We start from the raw sequence: 23421 nt of genomic DNA, 5'->3' as shown, positions 1-23421 counted from the left end.
TATCTTGAGCAAACAAGCAATAAACTGCATAGGCCAAGTAAGCCCTTTAGTTTCTCACAGTTTTATCCTTGTAAAGTTAATGGGGGGGGGGGCATAATCCTTTATGATATTAGTGACTTAAAGCCATATGGCAAGCATTTAAACAGACATCTGAAAGGTTTAATAAGACAATGACTGTGGTTAGGCCTCTCTTGGGCAATCCTCACCTCTCTAATAGCCACCACTGTTTCCTTTACAACAGTCTACAGATTCACTACTACAATTTGCTTCTCAGTTGGCACTACCATCTCGCACTTTCTCAGACCATTTTCTCTCCAAGTGCAGCTTTGTTAGTCTTTCTCTCTGATGTCTTTTTTAAAGTCCGCTCAACCAAATGACCACATATTCATGTTAAATGCCAGTGATGGATCCAAATTTGGCAGCTTGGACTATCAAGATCATCATAAAGAATATAGCAGCTGCATCAAAAGAACATTTACTTAGAAAAGTCAATAATACTCTGAAGTAGGAAAATGCAAAACAATGGTACAGCTGTAATACATTTTTAACAAAACTAATGCAAATCATTTATTTTACTACATACTCTATAGCAGTGTTTCCCAACCTCAGTCCTGGGGACACTCTGTGGCTGCAGGTTTTTGTTCCAACAAGCTTCTGTTTTTAATTGGACTCCTGGGCTAATTAAGTGATGTGTTATTTCCCAAGTTCTGTGTTTTTGGAACAATATAGAAATTAGAAAACGAAGTTATGTAAATATAATATATATACATATAATATAATATATAATAATAAATAATAATATAATACTAAATATAAATGTACCTAGCAGTTATATGAGAATAATGTATTTTTACTTTTTAACAATATTTTCATCTTGATTTTCATTCTACTTTTCTAGGTGGGGTTCTAATTAATTAATTAATCCATTATTTACTAATTAGTGGAACTGATGCTAAAGTAGTTGCGGCCTTTCAGTGTTATTTTCCAGCATGTCTGCTCTGCTAATTGTTGTCATTAATAAGATTACAATGAAGGAGAAAGGTTGCACTGAGAAAGGGCAAAATATAATGAAATCAACAAAAGAGAGTTAAGCATTTAAATCTGTAGCAAAAGCAGAGATATATCTAAATATCTTTTAAATGTAAAAATCATGCTGCTGTGTTTTTCTGAATGTAGAATAAAATAAAAATATACCAGTGCCACCTGGACTGAGGTTGGGAAACACTGCTGTATAGCACAGGTGTCGAACTCCGGTCCTGGAGGGCTGCAGTGGCAGCAGGTTTTCATTCTAACCATCTTCTTAATTTGTGACCAGTTTTTTTCTGCCAATTACCTTCTTTTGCCTTAACTTTAATTATCTTGATACAGGCTGCTCACCAGTGCCCATCACAAAATATGTTAAAATAAAGAAAGGTGGAGGTCTCAGTAAGGCTGATCTCTCAGCTCATCAAAACATTGTGAGGGTAGTCTTAGAAAAAACAGAAAAATCAACAGTTCTGGAAATGTCCGCTGTGGCAGAATGAGAGCATCTACAAGCCATGAAATTAAATAATGGGTTTAATTAACAGCAAGAATCTGCTTCGCACTGTGAAATTGGTTGGAGTCTGAAGCCCCGATTTAGCTGGTCATCTGTTGGCTTGTTTCGCATCTCATTTCTGTTTGGCTGACATTTAATGAAGAAAGGAATCAATTCAGAAGAATGAATCCTTAAGAACAGGGTCATTAAAATGAAGGGAGCAGGAGTTAATTAGCAGTGAAAACTGGTCACTGATAAGGAAAAGGGTTAGAATGAAAACCTGCAGCCACTGAGGCCCTCCAGGCCTGGATTTCGACACCCCTGCTCTATAGCAAACACTCAGGCCATAATGTAAGATACACAACAAGTAAATACACACATACAACCCAAATAAAAACATTGAACAAGCAAATGATTAACTGTAAACGGCAGCAATTAAGTATGTGTCATTTTGGCAGGGGCAATTTAGTTGTAGTCCAAGGCCAGGTAAGTCCTTCACTGGTGCTTCATGGTGGTGTTTTCAGTTGCTTTAAGTATTCCTTCTGTTTAGTTTACTGTTGGATTCATTTAGGCATACTTGTTGCACTATTCCTATATAATATTAATCTAACAAACTGGTGAAGAAAGGATGATAGAGTGATGCCAGAAAGGCAGATATCCTGTATTATACTCCATATTGTTTTCTCCTATGTTTTCTACAAGCAATTTTAACATGGTTGGTGAGATAGAAAGGTTGTTCAACTTAGTATACTGTATATATAATCAAAGGACTTCATAGCAACCAGTCTCTTAATCCCAAAATTAATCATGTTATAACTTCATCTAGTTCAATCCATTTACCCATAATCAAAGCATTTTAATCCAGTTCAGCATCATGGGAGGTATTGTCCAGCTCGGCACATTGGTAGCAGGGCAGTAATGGGTGCCATTCCTTTGCAGGGCACATTTATACAAAGATACACCCACAATTACTCTTACAGTATTAATTTGGAGTCACCTATTAGCCTTGCACGCATCTTTGTGACATTAAAAGTACCCAGTGAATAAATGATATATCTAGAATATGTACCTTCCACAGCGTTACTGAGCTGAGATTCCAGGAGCAGCAGCATTTGAAACAAGTGCCAACCTCGGGACTGACCTGTGATTATAAAATTTAGCTAAACAGTTTATTAATAATCACAATCTGAGAAATACATTAGATATTTAAGAAAGTTAATAACCATACAGCAATCTTAAGCTTACTGGAATAGACAATAAATTAGAATTGTAATTTGCCACCATGCCTATTTATAGGAATTGAGCATTGCAATTTTTTAAGTTTATTTAGACATGCTTCTCATAACAAGTAGTTCTGTGAATTGCAAGACTGGAACAAGACTTGGGTTTATTAAATGTCAATGAACAGCAAAACAAACTACAAGATTATTGAAATGCTTAGTTTTGGCTCTAAAACTGCTAAACAAAGTTTAATTAAACATCAAGATAAAAAGAATGCAGCTGTAAGAATTTGTATTTGGGCAGTGCAGGCTGGGTAAACTTGAATAATTTCTTATCTGTCCAGCTAGCTGCTTTTGGACCTTCTTAATTCTGTTTAAAGTTGAGAGGTGCCAGGCTTTCCCCCATTAACACTGGATACAGGGTGCAACCATCACTGGATGGGAAACCAGGCCACTTCAGAGCATACTCACATACATGCAAAGTGAAATTAAAAGCATCAGTACACTCATCTTTGGAATGTGGATAACCAAACTAACCAATACACCACGATGCTGCCTAATGGTTTATCCATCCATCCATCCATTATCCAACCCGCTACATCCTAACTACAGGGTCATGGGGGTCTTCTGGAGCCAATCCCAGCCAACACAGGGCACAAGGCAGGAAACAAACCCCAGGCAGGGCGCCAGCCCACCGCAGAGCACACACACACACCCACCAAGCACACACTTGGGACAATTTAGAATCGCCAATGCACCTAACCTGCATGTCTTTGAACTGTGAGAGGAAACCCACGCAGACACGGGGAGAACATGCAAACTCAACGCAGGGAGGACCCGGGACTCCTAACTGCAAAGCAGCAGCACTACCCACTGCACCACCGTGCCGCTCCTAAATGGTTTACCTATATAAAATTAATTTAATACAACATAAGACAGATGGGGGTGGCACAGTGGTAGTGCTGATGTCTCACAAGGTGGCTGGAGTTCACTTCCTGGATCCCTCCTGTGTGCGGTTTGCATATTTTTACTGTATTTGTGTGGGTTCCCACTGGGTGCTTCAGTTTCCTCCCACAGTCCAAAGACATGCAGGTTGGGTGGCTTGGCAATGCTAAACTGGCCATAGTGTGTGTATGTGTGGGTATACATTCAACCTGCAATAGACTGGAGCCCTGTCCAGGGATTGTTCCTGTCTTGCTCCCTATGCGTGTTAAGATTGGCTCCAGCTTCCCTGCTCGGAGTAAAGCAATCTTGGAAGATGGATGAATGGGTAAGCCGAATGCAGTGATTAGTGCTTGTGCTTCACAGAGCCAGCACCCTGAGTTATACACCTGCACCCAAATGCTGTCATAGTGGAGTCTGCATGTTCTCTTTATGTTTGTTTGAGTTTTACTTCCACACCTCCAAAGACATGCAGGTTGATTTAACTGGTGATTCCAAAATATCCTGGGTGTACATGTGTAACTAGGACCCATCAAAGACTGGCACTAAGGCAATAAACAGTTCATCCCAGGACACACAAGTCCATCAAAGGATCCAGTCATGCATATACCTGCTTATTGAGAATATTCAGAATTTAACCTATTTGACAAATGAAAGGAGACCATTCAGTCCATCAAGCCAATTTGCTACCTCATTTAAACATCTTATGAAGATACTTTTTAGTAATTGTTAAGGTTTTCATTTCAACTGCATGACTTGGGAGTTTGCTCTAGATTCTTATGACCCTTAGTGTAGACTGGCTTGACTTGATTTTAGCTTGAATGCAGTTCTCGTCAATTTCCCCAGGGGTCTTCAGATATATCATTCATTATCTAACTGAAAGAATCCTCCTAATGAACTTTATAAATGCCTTTGAGAACTCTGAAGACCAACTTTAGGTTCTCACATAGTTCAATTGGCTCAAGATTCAAGTAGTTTCATTCCTTTATAGGAGATGCCCTTCAGTCCAGGAATTCTTCTCTGCACAGTTTCTAGAGATGCTATGTCTTTTTTTGTAGTACAGTAGTCTATAGATTTGAACACAATTTTCCAGATTGGTCTTACTGGTCTTAATGTAAAGTTTTTTTTAAAAGAAACAATTATTTCACTTTTCAACTGCCACAATGCATTGCCATGAAGACGAGAAAATCATTTCAGTAAAACATTTTAGCAAAAGCAAAGCATGAGGTTTCTGCTTTCAAAAGTCACCAAATCCAAGGAGACAAAATTGCACTTTTGTAAAGGTGGCCTATGAATATTTTGTTACACTTTAAGTGTATTTTTGCAGTCTATAAATGACTCAAAACAGGCAAATTATTAAGTAACATATAACACTTCAGAAATGGTTTCTGGGAAATCACTGCTTGTCCTCCATATACTGTACTGACAAAAGTGAATAGCCAACGTGAAATCATACATATTACTATGGTAAATCCAAAAAATAACACATAAATCATAATTAGATTAAACACAATATAGAAAACTTACAGTTTCACCTAATGATAGATGGTCAGAAGTCATAGTGTGCAGGAAGATGCTATGAGTGCAGGCACAGTTCTAAGGGATTGAAGATAAATAAAATAAAATCATACTTTTAGGTTTTCAGCAGACCTGAGCATTGCTTGGCGTAAGGTAGAGGTGTCACACTCAGACCCTGGAGGGCTGCAAGTATTCTCAATCCAGAAGCAATTACAGCTGCTAGTAGTACATGTTTCTTTCACCTTAATTTTAATTGACTTGCTTTTAAATATTTAGAACTCTTTATTCTTTTTTTCATTAACCAACTAACTCTGGCTTCTCAGATTCAGTTCCTAGAGAGTCACCATTTTCACTCCAGCCAGTTTTTTAATTAGAAGCAAATTCCTGCTGTTAATAAAATGCACTATTTAATTCAAAGGTTGGTTAGTATTCTCATTCTGCCACATCAGAAATTTCAAAAACTGTTTTGGTTTTGTCAGAAAGCACCACTGAAACTAGACCAGAATTGACCCTATTTCTTTCCAAATATTTTCTTAAATGGGATATGATGGATAAAATGGTGACAACAGGATGAAGTCTGCTGTTTATCTGTTGGGTCGTTTTGCTTGTCAAAAGTAAGAATTAAGGGTTCTTAGTCCAAATAAAAAGAAGTAAATTAAACTAAAGGCAAAAGAAGTCTGTGCCATTAGCAGTAGTAATTAATCACTAATTGAGAAAAATGGCTTGAATGAAAACCTGCAGCCACTGTGGACCTCCAGGATCTGAGTTTGACATACCAGCATAAGGGAAGATATTCTTTCACTCTGCATTTGTCATAAATGAGTGAATCTACAAGGTATGTCTTTATGCTTTTTGTCCAAAGAAGACATGCTGTGTTTTAAATGCTGGTTTCTAGAAAAAAGTGTTTATTTCAGATGCCTAGTGAGATTGCACTGACAACCTGTATTGACATCAACACTCCTATTTATCACATTAATAAGTGACATATTAAAGCAGCATATAAACTTCATTGTCATGATTTTCTAATAAATTTCTGCTTCTACAACTTAATTTTATAGAGAGCTTTCAATAAGCCATTATTCTTTACCCTGCCAGGTATTATAATTATTTTTTGTTTAAAAAAACTGTAACTGTATAAAGCAGCTCTGATTATTGTTCCCTTTCCACAGATAGTAGCCACATAATTGCTCAGATGTAGCTGTGAAAAACACAGGGAAATTAATTTAACTAAGAATGTCCAGACAAAGTAAAGTTTACTGAACATTAAAACTATTTACTTAGGAGAAAACTATATCCCCACCATATTTGGAAGCACAACTACCCACGGGTTTATACATAAACTTAGTCAGCAGCTCTGCACAGCAAAAAGTAAATAGACCGAGATTCCCAAGTATGTGCGAAAGCAGGCATAACGTGACCAAAACACCGCCTGCTTATTGTTGAATATTTTCCAATCAACATGTTTTTTTAAACTGTGACGGGGTGCAAAGAATTTGGCAAGCAGACACTGACCTAAGGAGGCATCATTCTATACTTTCTCACAGCCAAAGCCAGGAAATCCAAATATATATTTTACTTATTATTTGTCTGCCCTTTCCTGAAAAAATCCGTCTTGGCAAGCTGAAAAGATGAAATTTGATATAGCTATGAAGGTAATGCCTGGACTATTAATAAATAATAAAAAAAAAAGCCTCATGACCCAAAATGAACCAACATGTTTTATATATATTTCAATGAGTAGGACTATTACAGAAAATTTGGTTTTGGGTGGACTACAAAATGTGACAAAATGAAATGGGAGGAGTCCCAAAGGTTTTTTTAATGATGGAAGATAATATTTTGCCTAAAACTGACAATTATATATAGAATATGAAATTTAAAAAAAATAGAGCAGCTGGAATAAAAGTTAATGGTATTTGTCCAAAACTTAACAGGGAATTTTTATTGGTACAAAAACACAGACCAGATCCATTTGATATTTCATTCCATAACATGTAAAGTCACTTTTGGTTACAATTTTAGGTATGATTTTAAGAATAGTGACAGATAAAGCATTATATTTAGACAAGGTAGTTCTTCTTCCTTGTTATTTAGGTTATCATGGTTTGAAGAAGAGATTTAAGCAAATTGTGACAAATCTGAAAAAGGTTTCATCAAAAGAAAATGTTCAACTTGTTGTTTCACAATCAGATATACCAAAGGTGATTTTGACATGGGAGTTGGAGAAATAGATGTCACCAAATAGGGCCCGCTCTGGATCACTGACAACTTATGTCAGTCCAAGGTGAGCACAAGAAGGTGCATCAAGAACAGCCCAGCTAAAATTTTATACAGATGATAATTTGGTGTGGTTTAAAAAGCCCAAGCCCCTTAATAAACCTAAAATGCACTATTGCTGTAAAGGTGGGGCAAACAAAGAGTTTACTAACTAAGCAGTGTTAAAATGTCTTCTGGTCAAACCAGTCATCTTTTACCTGTTCTCAACAAGCAAATGATCTCATTTGTAGTACAGGCCAAAATATGTGGTCCAAATTCTTGTTTCCCATAGTGAGGGGTTCTCATAGCTCTGTAATGGTGCAGTTTACTAGCATGGTTTAGGTCCACTGATTCCCTTATAAGGCAATGTACTTGCCATTAAAAAGAAAGCAATTCTGCATAACAAGGTTCATTCTGTGTTGAGTTAGGTATTTGTGTCCCAGTGGTAGTTGAACATTCAAGGATAACAATGACCATGAGTAGTCAATTAATATTTACTTGAGAAAAAAACCTAATGTAACCCAATGTAGAGCTCATTGCAGTGTATTCTGGAAGCCTTGAATAAAAGTGTCTGCTAAATAAGTAACTATTAATAAAATAATAATGGAAGCAGCATTAGAGACAGTATCAACATTATCAAATCCTAAAGTAATCTTTTAAAGCCTACAACCTGTTATTAGTATATTATTTCTTATTATTTGTCTGTCGCGTTTATCCAAAACAACTTACAACATTTGAGATACAAATCATTACATTTCTTTTTGTGTTTCTTTTTTTTTTTCAAAAAAACACAAAAACAGGGCGGCATGGTGGCGCAATGGTAGCGCTGATGCCTCACAGTTAGGAGACCTGGGTTCGCTTCCCAGGTCCTCCCTGCGTGGAGTTTGCATGTTCTCCCCGTGTCTGCATTTCCACCGGGCACTGTGGGTTTTCTCCCACAGTCCAAAGACATGCAGGTTAGGTGGACTGGCGTTTCTAAATTGGCCCTAGTGTGTGCTTGGTGTGTGGGTGTGCTTGTGTGTGTCCTGCGGTGGGTTGGCACCCTGCCCAGGATCGGTTCCTGTGTTGGCTGGGATTGGCTCCAGCAGACCCCCGTGACCCTGTGTTCGGATTCAGCGGGTTGGAAAATGGATGGATGGACACAAAAACATGTATAGGCAGGTGAAAAGTAAAGTGATGTTCTAATGGTCACATGGTGTCATTATCAGAATTTGAACCCACAGTCTTAAAAGATTTGAAGTTAAAAGCCTTAAACACTACATCATCACTGATAATGAGTTACAGTATTATATGTGTTATTGATCTCTATATTGCATCTTTAAATAATTTTATATTGTCAGGAAACATCTCAATAACCCTCTAAATTGATGTTATAAAGAAATGTAACCATTTTTTTTTTCAACTGAAGTATGGAGAAGCTTCTCTTGATGCTCTTCCTACAGTCAGGAGTTTTTCTGTTAGGGTGTCTGCTACCTGCAGACCCAGTAGGTGTGCAAATAATAAAGTACATCCTTCAATTACATAACAGCTGATTTCTGCTTTGCTCTATTGTCAGATACTATACATGTTGTTCTGTTCTGTTGATATTTACATTACGTGAACTGGGATTACATTTAGTTATGGAAACACACATCCTTCAGATCCTGGTGTTATCTGCATGTCATCAGTATTTCTGTTTTGAACTTTGTTTTGTAACATTACACCTCTAGCACTGTGTCAGCAACAAAAACAGTGAAGCGCAATTTCACATTGACGACACCACCAGCACTGGAAGCATAGGCATATGTAACAGATAAGCAACTGTGCACATCACACCATCACTACAAACTTTTTATTTTTCTGCTGCATTGGAATCTAAGCAAGGTAAATCAAAAAAGTTTGTAGATGGAGTTTAGTTGTGACCATTAAACTGTAGAACAACAATAACAAAAACCTGTTGTTTTGTCTCATTTCCTCAATGGGACGATGAATGGCCATAAATAGAGCTATATGCTGTTCACGGCTTGCTTATTTACTTTAAATTCCTTCTGACATGCAAAGGAGTTAAAAATAAATACAAAAATAATCACTGACACCAAGTCATTGTTTAGCTAAAAGAAAACTGAAAGCACAAATACCCATCTGAAATGTTAGAAACACAATGTATGAGGTACAAGCGATCTTCCTTCCTCAATAGAAACATGTTTTGACAATTAGATGTAAAGCTGCATAACAGATGCTGTTTTTGTGCATATTCATTTCTTTAATATTGGCGTTTGCACGCTCAGTCCTGTGGGACTAAGATGGCTACAGATTTTCAGTGTAACTGATCTACAGATCAGAAGCTAATTTCTACCTTTAAAGAAAGGCCTTGCATACTCAGGTTGCTCCCTCATGTACAGTAGTAAGTAAAGTAAGTTAAGTACAAATTTATTTATATAGCACATTTAACGAAAGTACTATGCAGAGTAAAACAGCAACCAAGAAAAGATAAAATAGGTAATTTTAGGAGATAAAATAAGACAAATAAAACACACCATCATAGGCACAACAGTTAGTTTAATTTAGCTTTAAAAATCTCAACAGATGAAACTAATCTAATGTCCAAAGCCAGTGAGTTCCATAACTTAGTTGTATAATTGAGAACGCACAGTCACCCTTTGATTTCAATCTGGAGTGTGGAACCACTAGCAGATGTGGAATCACAAGTACAAATGATAACGAACACCATGGCAATAGGGTGTTTTATGATCATAAATGTAAGAGGGGGCTTTTCCATGGAGGGCATTAAAAACAAACAATAAGACCTTAAACTGGACTTGATAACTGGACTTAAACCAGTATACACTGAATAATCTAAAGGTGAGTATGATCATCTACAGTGTATTAAAAAAGGAAAGACTTAATTTTGGAAATCATCCTGTGCTAGAAGAAGCTGCCGTGTACCACAGAGTTAATTTGTTTATCAAATTTAAAGTCATTGTCTAAAACAACACCCAAATTCTTAGCATCTGGTTGTACAAATGGTGAGAAATGACGTAAACCAATTAAAGTCAGGTCGTAATATCTATTGGGATGACACACAACAATCTTATTATTTAACAGAAGAAACGTATTAGCTAGAAACTCAAGATAAAGTATTACAGGCATATTTAAAAACTACAGTACATTTGTAATACAGATGCAAAGATGATTATGAATTAAGTTTAACATGCCACATGGCGAAAAATGGATTCCTTCTTTCGTAATATTTTTAAAGTAATAATTCTTTAATTTATATAGTGCTTTTCTCACTACTCAAAGTGGTTTGACAAATGTCCATCAACTGGTAGAGTTAAGGACATGAATGTTCGACTACTGAGAACTGAACGAAAACAAGAAACCATGAAAAGCTTGAGATAAACTGTAGACATTCAACACAATGTCAACCAGTAAGTTAAACATTTGAAACTGGACTGATTTATTGAATTATTCAGCAAGACTTACACCATCACCCATATAAAATACAAATCGTGTATACATTTTTTGAATACTTTAGGGTTTATTTTTTAAGCAGGGTACAAATAAATATTTGCAAACCCAGGTGAAAAAATGTATTGTTAATGATAGCTCTCATTTGAAAAGTACCATTTAAAACAAGGTAAATAAATTACATTTATTAATTTTTTAACTATTTCCTTCCTTACCTGGCACCATGAGTCAAATGACTAAGTTAAGGGACCTTTCGTACTTTCTTTTCAAATAATCTCATATCCTCACACTGCACCCCAAGAATTTATGTCTCTCAGCTTCAGTAAATTTTAGACTAAGAATTTCCAATGGAAATGAAATTAAGTACCCTCAGGAATCTATTCCTGTTTTGAAAGACAGTAATTGTTTTAGGTTGAAACCCCCGGTGGTTCCTAGGTGGAGTTTGCATGTTCTTCCCATGTCCATGTGTGTTTCCTCCTCTGCTTTCCTCCTTCAGTTCAAAGACATAGAGGTTACGTGGATTGGTGATGTTAAATTAGCGTGAGTATGTGCGTGTTGGTGATGTTAAATTAGCGTGAGTATGTGCGTGTTCACACTGTGATGGCCTAGGGCATTGTCCGGGGATTGTTCCTGCCATGCACACCGTGCTTTTTTGGACAGATTCCAGCTATCACGCAACCCTGCTCAAGATAAGCAGGTTTGGAAAATGGATATTTGAAGTAGTGTGTTAACAATACATTTGTTTCCCACTTTTCTCTTTTAGTAATATTCATGTTAGAAATATGCTTGAAAGGAAACATAATTACATGACCATTGTTATTTTTCATTTTATGCCTTAGCTGTCATTGTGATAATAATCGTCTTCTTAAGTCTCAGGAGGATATGGTACCAGTTTTCTAATTTGTGTCTTCAGATTAAAACGTTTTAAGAACTCCTGCTCTAGAGCTATGAGGCAGAAGCACAAGTCTCTGTGCCTAGATGCTGACCTAAGTAAACCTCCTACTATTAAACTTTTTTATCTACTGTTCTGTAATATCTTCACGTTTTGCATACCAAACTTAACATAGTTCAATAATAAAAACAAAAAAACAGTGGTGATTTATTGTCATTTGATTTTAAAACAAAAAATGTGAAAACTAAAAGAATGCAAAAAAATAACTGCCATTCAGGGACCTTTTTAATGAGTCTTTAAATTAGAATAGTTTTAAACTGCTAACCTTTCAAAAGTATACACACAAACGGGAAACACAAAACCAAAACACAAAAGATACCTTCTTGAACATTTCATACAGATTAACTTTTCCCGTCAATGGCTTCATACCAAGTGTATCTTTTATAAAGGAACACAAAGAGCTATTTATGTGTGAAGTGAATTGGTGGAAGTTAGCACAGCAGGGTCTTCAGACTGTACTGTAGACAAATATGTTTCATAATTTCAGAAAGTGCTATTTGACAAATACATTTTCATAATGCTCTGTTCTAAAGAAATAGAAAAAATAACAAATAATAACAATTTTCATACACTTTATAATCTCTTCAATGATACCTAGAATGATACATTTGCCGTCATGCCTAAATTTATAAATCTATGCTAAATAAAAATAAGTCACTTACTGTAACACAGGATGAAATGTTCTGGAATGGAAAATGTATTTTTCCTGAAATGATTCATACAGGGTTGCCTGTGTCATTTAAAGCCTTCCTTTAAGTAATGTACAGGTATAGTCACATGCGTATGCAGGGACCAAGCATCATCATACATTGTCTTTGGCCACCCAAGAAAATTATTTTATGATGATAGTTAACTGTACAGTAAATGTTTATTTGCTTATGAAAATACTATAGAACATTACAATAAATATAAATAATCTTTTATACAATAAAACTAGAATTACTTAAGTTTTCCAAAAACTTTTTGGAACTTTTATGAGAGATGACTAGAACTAAAGGTTCCCACACCTCTTCCTGAGGCACCCATAAAATTCTATGTTCTTGTTAACCTCCACCAGCAGAACACCTTATTCAAAACAATGGGGTAGCAATTAGCCAGACCAGGTGTGCTGCTGGTGCAATTTAATACATAAATGAGTGTGTTGGATGATAACCACAGATTCTGGAGTACTTTGAGGAGGAGAGATTTAGAAATGGCTATGCTAATGACACTGACAGAAAAATCACAATTTTTTAATCAACAACGCCATAGTCACGAGTGCAACAGCACACCAAACTGATTTGATGTTCAAGGAGATTGGTGTGTTGAACACTACAAATGAAGACTCTTAAACTTTACTGCTTCTGATGAAATGTACTTCGTTAACAGACCAAAGTAAATCTAACGAAATTTTGGCTCAAAATATGGTAGAGTCATTTGTACCAAAGTACATGCTTTGACCACATAAAGAAGTTTTTAAAAATGGTCTTGTAGGATGTGTTACAGCTAAGAAAAGATTCCTTTGGAAAGGTAAAAAGCAGAAGAGACATACCATACAGAAATAAGCAACAACTCGTATAATGCAGCAATGAGTCCGGATCCAAAACGTATAGTTCAGAAAGGTGCCAATACATCAGAAAAACAGTTGCAGTGAAATACATTGACTCTTGCCTTCACTTTTTTGTGAAGCATGGTGGAGAAGCTCTGTCGTTGTCTGGGAGTACATTTGACCCAAACATTTAAGAGATTGGGTCCAAATTGACAGAATAATGACTGATGAAATATATAAACAGATTCTGATTTATCATGCAGTAAAATTCAGGAAAATTACTTTTTGGAAAAAAATACTTGATAACAGCACAACTATTCCAAACATGTTGCAAACTAGATTATGATATATCTAAAGCCATATTACTTATAGATGGAGCACTAAAGTTGTAAATGGCCCACCTCAGAGCCCCAACCCAACATAGTTTAAGCTGTGTAGGATCACTTAACAGGTGAAAGAAAAAAAGCAGCCAGATTGAAATGTACAGTTTTGGCAAATCCTGAAGGAAGCCTAAAACAACAAAGTACATGTACAAGGTTCAGGACTACTAGAAAATATTATACAGCAGCATGTCAAAGCAAATTGCTTCGGTTTTGCATTTTATTGGAGACCACAGAAAAGCCAAGCAAAATGACTTGGAGACCACAAAAATACTAACCCTGTTTTAGAAACCCAATAGACTTTTGTTAGATTTGTACTTATTCTAATGGTATATACTGTGCAAACACTTATTACGCACATAACCAGCTTTGAAAATCATTTTTCTGAGTGACCCCAAATTCTGCATTGTTTTGAGATATACAGTAGGTAAAAACCCTGGATTGGAATGATCATCTTACAGCAATAAAAAATAATTATTGAAAACATTTTCTCTGCTTTACTAAAGTATGTGGTCACAATTGTGCTGAATATCATTTTGTGGGTGGTTTGCAAAACAAGGACTGAGCGTCTGGCAGGTTGTTAATCGACAAGCGGCCATTACAGGACAGGCTGTAAGTTGTGAGGAACGTTCTGAAAATAAAGCTTGCTGACTTTAACTTCTTTACAGATTTCTGTGTTCACCCCAGTTCATAATAAACCTGCTGAATAAACTCTGGGACATTAAAGAAATGCAGGCTCAACTTACTTGTTAATGTTTTGCTATTTAATTTTATAAATGAGCAGAAAAGGTGAGAACAGCAATATTAGGGAGACCTGTACAAGATTTCCTGCAATATTCATACCTGTGTCTATTAAAAGAGTGTATATCCCAACAACCAAGAAAAGAAAAATAAAAACATAGCAGGAAAATGCAACATTCACTTGGGAAGACACCAAATGATATTTGCTTTTCCCTTTACTAGCCATGAGACACAGTACAAATCTTTGCTTTCAAAAGAACATCTTGTTTATTACACATGGATTATTAGTGATGTGTTTGAAAACTAAAGCAACTCTATCAACATTCAATACAACGTGCTGGTCAATAGTGTTGATCAGCAAATTTGACCAAAGCATTATTCACAGTGAATTTGCTGCGTTCACACTCGCACTTGTTCATCAAATTATTTGCTGATAATTTAGCCGGTTTATGAGATTTTTTTTTTAATACCAGTACCCCATAATGCTTTGTGAGGCCAGTGCAATGTCCTCCAGGGCTGTAATAGCCAACATTGATGGGACCACCTCCCCGTGGGTATATAATGCGGATCACTTGCATTACAGACTCTTTGGGACAAGTTATCAATGCTTGTAGCCAAATGTGAAGGTCGATCTTCAAGTTCCACATCAACATAAGAGTAGGAGGTGCGTTAACAATGCATGCATAATAATTAGCCACAAATTAGGAAATTAGGAAAGTGAACAAACCTTGAAGGGGCCTGACACACCCTACGCCCAACAAAGGAGACTCTATGAAATAATAATGAAAGATGTATTACTATTTACAAGACATTTCTATCTTTTTGATAGGTTAGAAAGTGCAAAGCATCAGCACAGACAGTTTGGAGAACCTTCAGCATGACTTCAAAAAACAGAACAAGCCAGTGGCTTCAAATATGACACACCACTTTGAATTTTCTGCCTTTAAAAGACCTACATATTTTTTTCTGAGTTTCGACTATGATTTCAGCATTTCTGCTTTGTTTTGATGAAATCTATGATTGTGCATCTCTAACTACATACTTTCTTCTTTGATATCACAAAGGCATAGTGGTGCAGTGCTTGGCACTGCTGCCGCACAGCTCGGGTCACCTTTTTGGCCACCATATTCGATCCAGCACAGTTGACAGACGTTTTCTTAGACCTCAGGGACACTTTAAAGATGACTGCGCCATTATAATGCAGTGAAATCTAGTTCTGCTAGTCCTTCCCCATTAACTTTAATGAAGTTTGCCAAGTTTGGCGAATATCGCAAACATTTCCGTGATGCGAAGTGAACTCGGCAATGTTCACTCATCACTACTGGCCAAATCATACATATCAAACTATTTGTATTTGTTGCTGATCTTGAACATACTAGTACAGATCAACAGACAAAACAGCTGTCAGACTCGTGAGATTTTAAAATCTATTGGTGCATGACTACAGACAAAAAAGAGTCAAGTTTGAAATTATATTGGACTAGAAATTTTTTCAATAGTTTTGCTTCCTGAAAAATGTTTGGTTATTATGATGACATCTTCAAGTTGAACACAAATATTAATTTCAGATTGAGTGTATCATGACCGAATTTGAAGAAGTACATTAACATTTATCGAATTTAGCATGTTGCTTTAGTTGAGATGATCCAAAAATATTTTACTGCTGGTTTTTGTTTGTATTCAGCATCTGATGCTTCTCATTTTAGTGTCCAAGAATAGTTGGCCACCATTAATGAATTCCACTTTCCCTGACACTGCTTTTCAGTCATTTCAATGTCCTGGTGAAACCTTTCCCCATGTTCATCACTGACTGTACCAATATGAGCAGTGAAAAAGTTCATGTATGAACCTTTATCAATATCATGCACTTCGTGGCATGTTATCAACCACCTAGTTGTAGTTTGGTGCTCTGTAGCTGCCATGAAAACTCTCAGCAACATCCTTGAATACCTTCCATGTGACATCTGGAAACATCGGTCTCAAATATTATAATCCTTCACCTTACTTGTCCATCACTTTCACAATAATTTTTATTAGTCTAAGTTGTATATGAAGAGTAGGCAAAAAATACCTTTGTTGGGTTGACAAGTGGTGTATGTGCCACAACCAGATGCTTATGGTTTAGCCACTTCTATTTGATTTGACTTGATTCACTTTATTTAGTGTAACAAAATTCTTTAGCACAGCTGTCTCATTAGCAAATGGAACAATAATTTTTGGTAAATCTGAGCTGCATTCCTAGTAGCCGTGCCACTACCTTTAGATCTCCAAAGATGGTTTGAGTGGAGTCGTACTGTGTATGTATACCTATACTCTGTGTGAGGAAAATAGGAAAAACATGTCAACGGCCAAAAATCCATATGGTACACCCAAAAGTGTTCAGAAAGCAAACATCTTCGTTATCTAGTGTTGCATATCTGCCATTGTTACCCTACTCTACATGGTAATGCTCATGCCAAGTATGTCTGTAGATAGAATATTTAATTTGGAAACAAGATGTTGGGTCACCAAGCTGCAACAGGTCAGATTTTGAATAATTTCCGCCACCTGGAAACTTCTGGCAACTTGTATTTTTTTTTTTTTTTTTTCAGGTGCTCGTTGATTAGCCTTTGTCTAACTCTGGAAAAAAAGAAAAAAAATACAAATAAGCAGCACTTGCCTTCGGATGTTTACAAAAAGGTTAAGTGTTAATCCTTTAAAGCTGCTTGGATGTTTCTTCAATGCTTTAAAGCACAGCAAACTTTCCCCAATGGGAATGAATGAGTAACAGTGTTTGCAGGTGTCAAATGTCGCTCCCTTTCAAAACAACCTCCTCGGCCGACGTGCACGTGAAAACCTCGTTTAGTTCGCCTGCATCCTGAGCGCTGACATTTCGCTGACTGAATGAACGCGCGGGTTCAGTTCACGCGAGCGCCTTTGGCTCGACGGTGTCGCACGTAGCCTGCCGCAGCCCGGCTCCGGTCTGAGCATTTCGCAAACCGGTTTGCTCCCACTAGCCGCCGCCTTCGATTGGGTTGTCATCATAAAAGTGCCGCCTTTTTGAATTCTCGCCAAACCAGATTTAAGAGGGAAAAAAAACACAAACCACGTGTGCAGCCCGACAAAGGAATGACTTTACTCGAGTTGGAAGAGCGCGTCCTGTTGTCGAGAACAGGAATGCCCTTCCAGATGGAAGGTGACTAGCAGAGCTGTTCTGGAGGGAGGTGGAGCGAGCACGTACACGCTCATTGCTCCTCCTTCTCTTACTGGAAAGGTCCTGTTCAAGACCTGTTAGGTTTTTAAGCACACATTCAATTTCGGTTTGACTTATGTGGCTGTCGGTCAGGTGTAGCTACACACTTTTGTTTTTACTCACTGCGATGCGCTTTCTAACGTGAATGGCTGAAGTTCGCTGCTGCGCCTGTTTTGTGTCCCAGTGGCCAGCTTTGCACTTGAAAGGGGGAGCTGTTGTCCCGAAGAGGTGCTCCTTTTTAAAGTTTGGCATCCCGTCCACTTGAGCTCGTGTAACTGACTTGAGTCAACGGCATGGTAAGAGAAATTCTCCTTTAAGTTGTCTCGGCCTTTCTCTGTTAGTTGTTGGTCTTTTTTTAAATGTTAGATGGGATTAAATCGGCATAGGTGAAGTAGAGTAATGCGAATTTAAACACCTGGTTTTGAGGAAAAGAAGTCCACTTCTACTACCCTCTCTTTCGGCTATGGACGGTACGGTTGTTTGATGTGTTTCTGGGGTTTAAACAAAGTGTGCTTTTAATAAATAAAGAATTCAATTATGGATTAAATTGAAAGTTGTGCTTTATGCAATAATTGCATTTCATTCGTAATACACTGTTTGAATACATAACCCAATTTACCACAAAAAAACCTCATCCTTTGTAAATTTTAAGTGGTTGCCATTCAGATAGTTCGCATCTGCATAAGAAATAAAGCGGAGATTCCAGGAGTCAAGGCTGCCTTATCCTTGACCTATTGCTATGTAGACCGATTGGCCGCGGGCCTGTTCGTTTGGAAATTCTTTGCATTGTTCGATTCCTGATGTATTGTAATGTTAAAGTGCACTGTAAAGCACATTATAACGGCGCTTCCATTGAAACGAGCAGTGTAACGTTTGACGTGAAAGCAGTTTGATTTTTAAATGCATTTTTCTGAAATATATACCTCTTCTGGAAACCTGCTTTTCCCTAGCAGTGAAAGGTGCATGTCGCCGGCCGCATTAAACGTGGGGCCAGAACTTGCTTCACCTGTACGGGAAACAAATGGTCTGTTGTAAGAGATACTAATGAGTTCTAGAACTTCAGTCAGTTCCAAGTACCCAGATTCAGTATACTTTTGTTTGCACCCTGGAAGGAAATTCACAAAAAGAGAACATACAAACTTAATACAGATTGCACACTCGGAACAGAAACTTTATAATGCGGTGCGGTACAAATGTCCAGCCGTCGTTGGCGGGTTGTGTAACTATTTAATAGCTGAATCTGAAACGTGCTATGTAATAAATAGTGATGAAGATGCCACATGAAAGATGCCATATCATATATAGTTAGGAAAGGCAGTACTGTATATCATAGATACATCTGTAAGAAAGGTTTCGTATCATAGATGAATGGCCAATGTGAAATATGCTATAATGTATAGATATTGAAGGCAATAAATAAATCAAAGGCACTATATGTTTAATAGGTCTGAAAAGACCCGTACAATGGTTTGGCTAGTATGAAAAATGCATTTTAATAAACAGACATGCCGCTATATGATAGATAAGATGCTATATGTCATAGTAATAGAGGCATTGGGAAGGGTGCTATATAATGAAAGATGATGTATAACGGGTGCTTCAATAGACCAGGTGTGAAAAAACACAATATAATAGATAAGGAGAGCACTATATAATATGTAGCACTGAAGGATATAAAATAGATAAAAAAAAATGTGTTGTCAGAGAAGATTTTATATAATTTAGTGCATAGCATCAAACCTCAATTATGATTCTTCACATGCAGAGAATGAAATGCCAACCTTTATCTGAACTGCTGGCCCCCACGTGTTTAAGAAGTGTTTTGAAGACTGTCTTGTTTGGTGAATATCTGTCTGATTAATAATGGCTATGATAGGTTCTTGTAACCAAGGAAAGATTCATCGGTCTTGTGTTTTTCTGTTTTAGTTTATAGCTCTTCACTTGTGATGGTCAATTTTGTATCCTTGTCTTGTGGCACTTGTTCCTAAATAGACTGATGTTTACTCGGTTATGTTGACCTCTTTTATAAGTCACTTTGGATAAAGCATCTGCTAAGTGAATAAATGGAAATTTAAAGTAAAATGTCTATATAATTCCCATAATATCCATGATATGAAATCCCTTAATCTAACTTCAGGGTCAAAACCTGTTGGAAACTGTCAATAAAGCACTGGATACCCAAATTCAGTATTATAATATTTCTTGAGGAAATGTTCAACTAGGTTAAATTTTCTGTCATAGTAACTTTTTTTGTTCCACATAATTAATTTTGTACAGTAGAAAATGTCATTAATGTAAACAAACCCGATGATAAAATAGTTTAGGAACTCGCAGTTTTATTGGTCTGAGCATGCTTCGCTGTTTGCATTGGAATTCTGTCATGTTCAGGGCTCGTTCCTAGTGAGAGTACCCTTTGCTTCTCCAGTAAGCATATGGTTTTTACATTCCAACTATACAAGAAAAAATGGGTCCTGATAACAGAATAGTAAATTTTATCCTTAAGTGTTAAAATGGAACATAACCCCACCAGAAGACAAGGATTTTTATTTTTCCCCTATCTATGCAAGCCAAAAGGTCGGTTTATTCAATGAGTCTTTATAATATGCATAACAAAGCACAAAAACACTTTCAGACATCTTTGATTCAAAATTGGCCTGATGTGTTAAATGCTTGTGTTGAGGATTCTTTCATTTACCATTTCCTGTTGTGTTTGTCATTGTCAGACAGACCCAAGCACAAGGCAGGGAGGGAACACAACATCATCAGCCACTTTAAATAAAAAAAAATAAGTGCCAAAAATGTCTCTAAACTTCTAGGATATAATACATATTCTATATTGTAAAATATGTTCTGTATCAAATTTTACCTATTTATTGTGAACTTTTAAAATTAGAAAAATGATTTATTGTTACCTATTGATCAAGATTGATGTACACACACAGGTTCCATTTGATTGTGGTTTATTTAGATTTAGTTAAGTTTTTGTGACATGTTGCTTTAATTATTTTTAGTTTTCGAAGTATAATGCTCCATGTGTTGTGTTTTTCAGTGCTTAATATAGAATTGCTTTGTTTGTGTTTGAATTCTATTACAAGTAGTATTTAGGCATTATTTCGTATGGTATAAAAACAGTATTGTGTTTTCCTGTTCGTTTTATTTGGTTCCGTCTCCTGTGCCCTTGGTTTTTCCCTGAGTAAGGAAGAGTTCTAGAAGATGACCTTTAAAAGTGTGTATGATTTATACATGCAAGTATTTGTCTCTGTGTGCACATATTAAACGTGTTTGAAAATAATGTTCTAACTTTCAAACAAAAGGAGCATTCAGTTGTAAGGTTTCTATATATCAATCAAAGTTGAACAGGCCTTTTTTCAATTTAGCATAAGGCGTTAGTTTACCTTTTTATAGAGATTCTACTAGATAGTGTACTGGGAGGCCCTCTTATATCAAAGCTTTATTACAGTCTTAATACTGTTTTAATACAAAGTGAGCACAAAAATATTCATATGTCATATTTTAGTCTAACATAGTTAATGTTAGGTTGGTTTCCACAAATGAACACTATTTGCTGAAATATTTGGTAAACATGGTTTTAGATTGAATAATGAGACTTGTACAAGTACATCTGGCAACAATTTGCTAGTTTTGTTTTGCATTATTATTATTATTATTATTATTTTTTGCACACTTACTAAGACAGTTATGGGCAAAGCATACAGGTGTCCTAAAAATGCTTTTCATACTGTTTATTTTTTTGAAAGAGTATTCAACAAGAAGGGTGCTGTTTAATAGATCACAAAAAAATATTGTAAGCCGTCCGCACATCCTGCAACGATACATAAACAATTATACTATGGGATATACACAGATATGTGGTTGCAAGTCATGGCCTTCAGTAATAATGCAGTACTGTCTACAGAAAAATTGTACGTTTGTTAGAAAATAACACTCATTCTTTCCATATGTCTTTTAAGAGTTGAAGAAGGGGAAAAACTTGTTTATGCTAATCCTGTGGCAAATATTAATGGTTTAACAGCGAGCATGTAAATTGTTCAGTTCAAAAAAGGAAAAAACACATTTTATTTTTTAGAACAATGATTTGGCTAGATAAAAAGTTAAAAATTTGAACAAACAAAAGAAGGAAGAGGTGTGGTAAGGACTAAACTGTCCCCTTGCCTAATTCACAAAAGGGATATTAAACATTCCACCACACACTATATACATTGGAGTCCCTTACCCAGTCAGGCAATTAGTATGTAAATCAGTATTGTGTGAAATCAAATTTGCAAACAAAGGACCCCCATAGATCTATTTGTATATGTGTATTACATTTTAAATGGTCCAAATGTTCAGGGAAGTAAATTCTTTATTCCTTCAACAATATTTGAAGAGTAGGAGTATGTTTGCAGGTTTGTTTGCTGTATGTTGAAGCAAATTTACATTACTTTTCCATTTTTGTAAGTGTCTTTTACCTGCATTGTTGACCACTACAAAAAGGTTTATCTGAGAAGCTGCCATTTTTTCAAAACATTTCTAGATCAAAAGAAATTTAACAAGAATGGTATATAGCATGGCAGTTTTTTAAACAGTGGCAGATTGCTTTCTCATTTGCCCTAGGAACACATTGAATCCATACCCAAGCAAATCCAAGAACTGGCTGAAAATGTGGCTTATGTCACTGCTGTATCACACTGTTGTTTCAAATTCGATATCCTTTTTACTTAGAATAGATTACAGAGGAGAACCAAGTCAGTTTGTTATAACGTAACTTCGAACCAACTGCTACCATACTACATTTTTACAATCACTTCAGAGTAGCTGACTTCCTGGTGAGTATTGAGTATGGTCTGTTGCCATTTTAAGGTAATGGCTATAGGAGATTTTGCAGTTTAAATGATTTTTTAGAATGTATATTGTACTAAACTGAACCTGAGAAGTATTTTGAATGTGTGGCTTTCAATAAGCATGCATTCAGTTAAGTGGGATCTTAGAAGAGTAAGTTCCGGCAAAAGTTCTACATATATTCTTCTATTTTATGTACTATACACTATATGGAGACATATATAAAACTAGGTTTGCATGGAGCCAAAGCTCTGTTGTGCAGAAAATAATGATGCAGTATTTGGGTTCAGGCTATGGCCCAGTGTTCCAGAAGAAAGTGGCAGTTACACAAGGACTTGGGACAAGATGCAGAAAAGTTGTTTTTTTTTTTTGTATTATATTTATTAATAGTACTGGATAAAAGACAGAAATGGTGGCCTATAGTTTTAAGGAAAGGTGATGCTATTTTATAACGTTTCCAAAGCTTCAGTTGTCAATCCACACAGATCTGCTCAGAATATTTTATTGTAGAGAGGCATAGTGGTGCAGTTTTTTGCACAACTTCCTTAAAGCTTTAGGAACCCATGTTTCCTGCCTGACACATTATCTTAGTCTCCATTTTATTCTTGTTTTCTTCCACATCACAGAAATTTCTATATTAAGTTGAGTGGCTATTCTAAATTGGCCAATTGAGAGTTGCCTTTTTAGGCATAGTCCCTTTTTTGCAAATAGTACTATTTGAATAAGCTCTTGGCTCCCTGCATTCTGGAAGACTCAAATGCATATTCCAGGCAAGGTGGCTCTAGGAACCTTCTGTCTAAGCCAGTTTGCCAAAACGTGGAAGTAATTTGACAGCACAATACCCCTA

The 23421-nt window shown here is 36.4% G+C and overlaps 1 protein-coding gene across 4 annotated transcripts in view; it reads left to right on the top strand.

Annotated features, from left to right (window-relative positions):
• Positions 1-23421, top strand: part of si:dkey-19b23.8 — a 69579-nt gene that overhangs the window by 37310 nt on the left and 8848 nt on the right. Inside the window, exon 1 of one of the 4 annotated variants that reach the window (XM_039747017.1) lies at positions 17632-18031. The exons of the other annotated variants lie outside the window; for them this stretch is intronic. The gene's annotated coding sequence lies outside the window, so the exon portion shown is untranslated. Of the gene's footprint in view, positions 1-17631; positions 18032-23421 lie in introns of those variants that run through there. 4 annotated transcript variants of the gene reach the window in all.

The sequence above is a fragment of the Polypterus senegalus genome, chromosome 3 (assembly GCF_016835505.1).
Source record: "Polypterus senegalus isolate Bchr_013 chromosome 3, ASM1683550v1, whole genome shotgun sequence".
NCBI lineage: Eukaryota > Metazoa > Chordata > Cladistia > Polypteriformes > Polypteridae > Polypterus > Polypterus senegalus.
The sequence above is the reverse complement of the archived record's forward strand: the minus strand, read 5'-3'. Positions and strand labels throughout refer to the sequence as shown.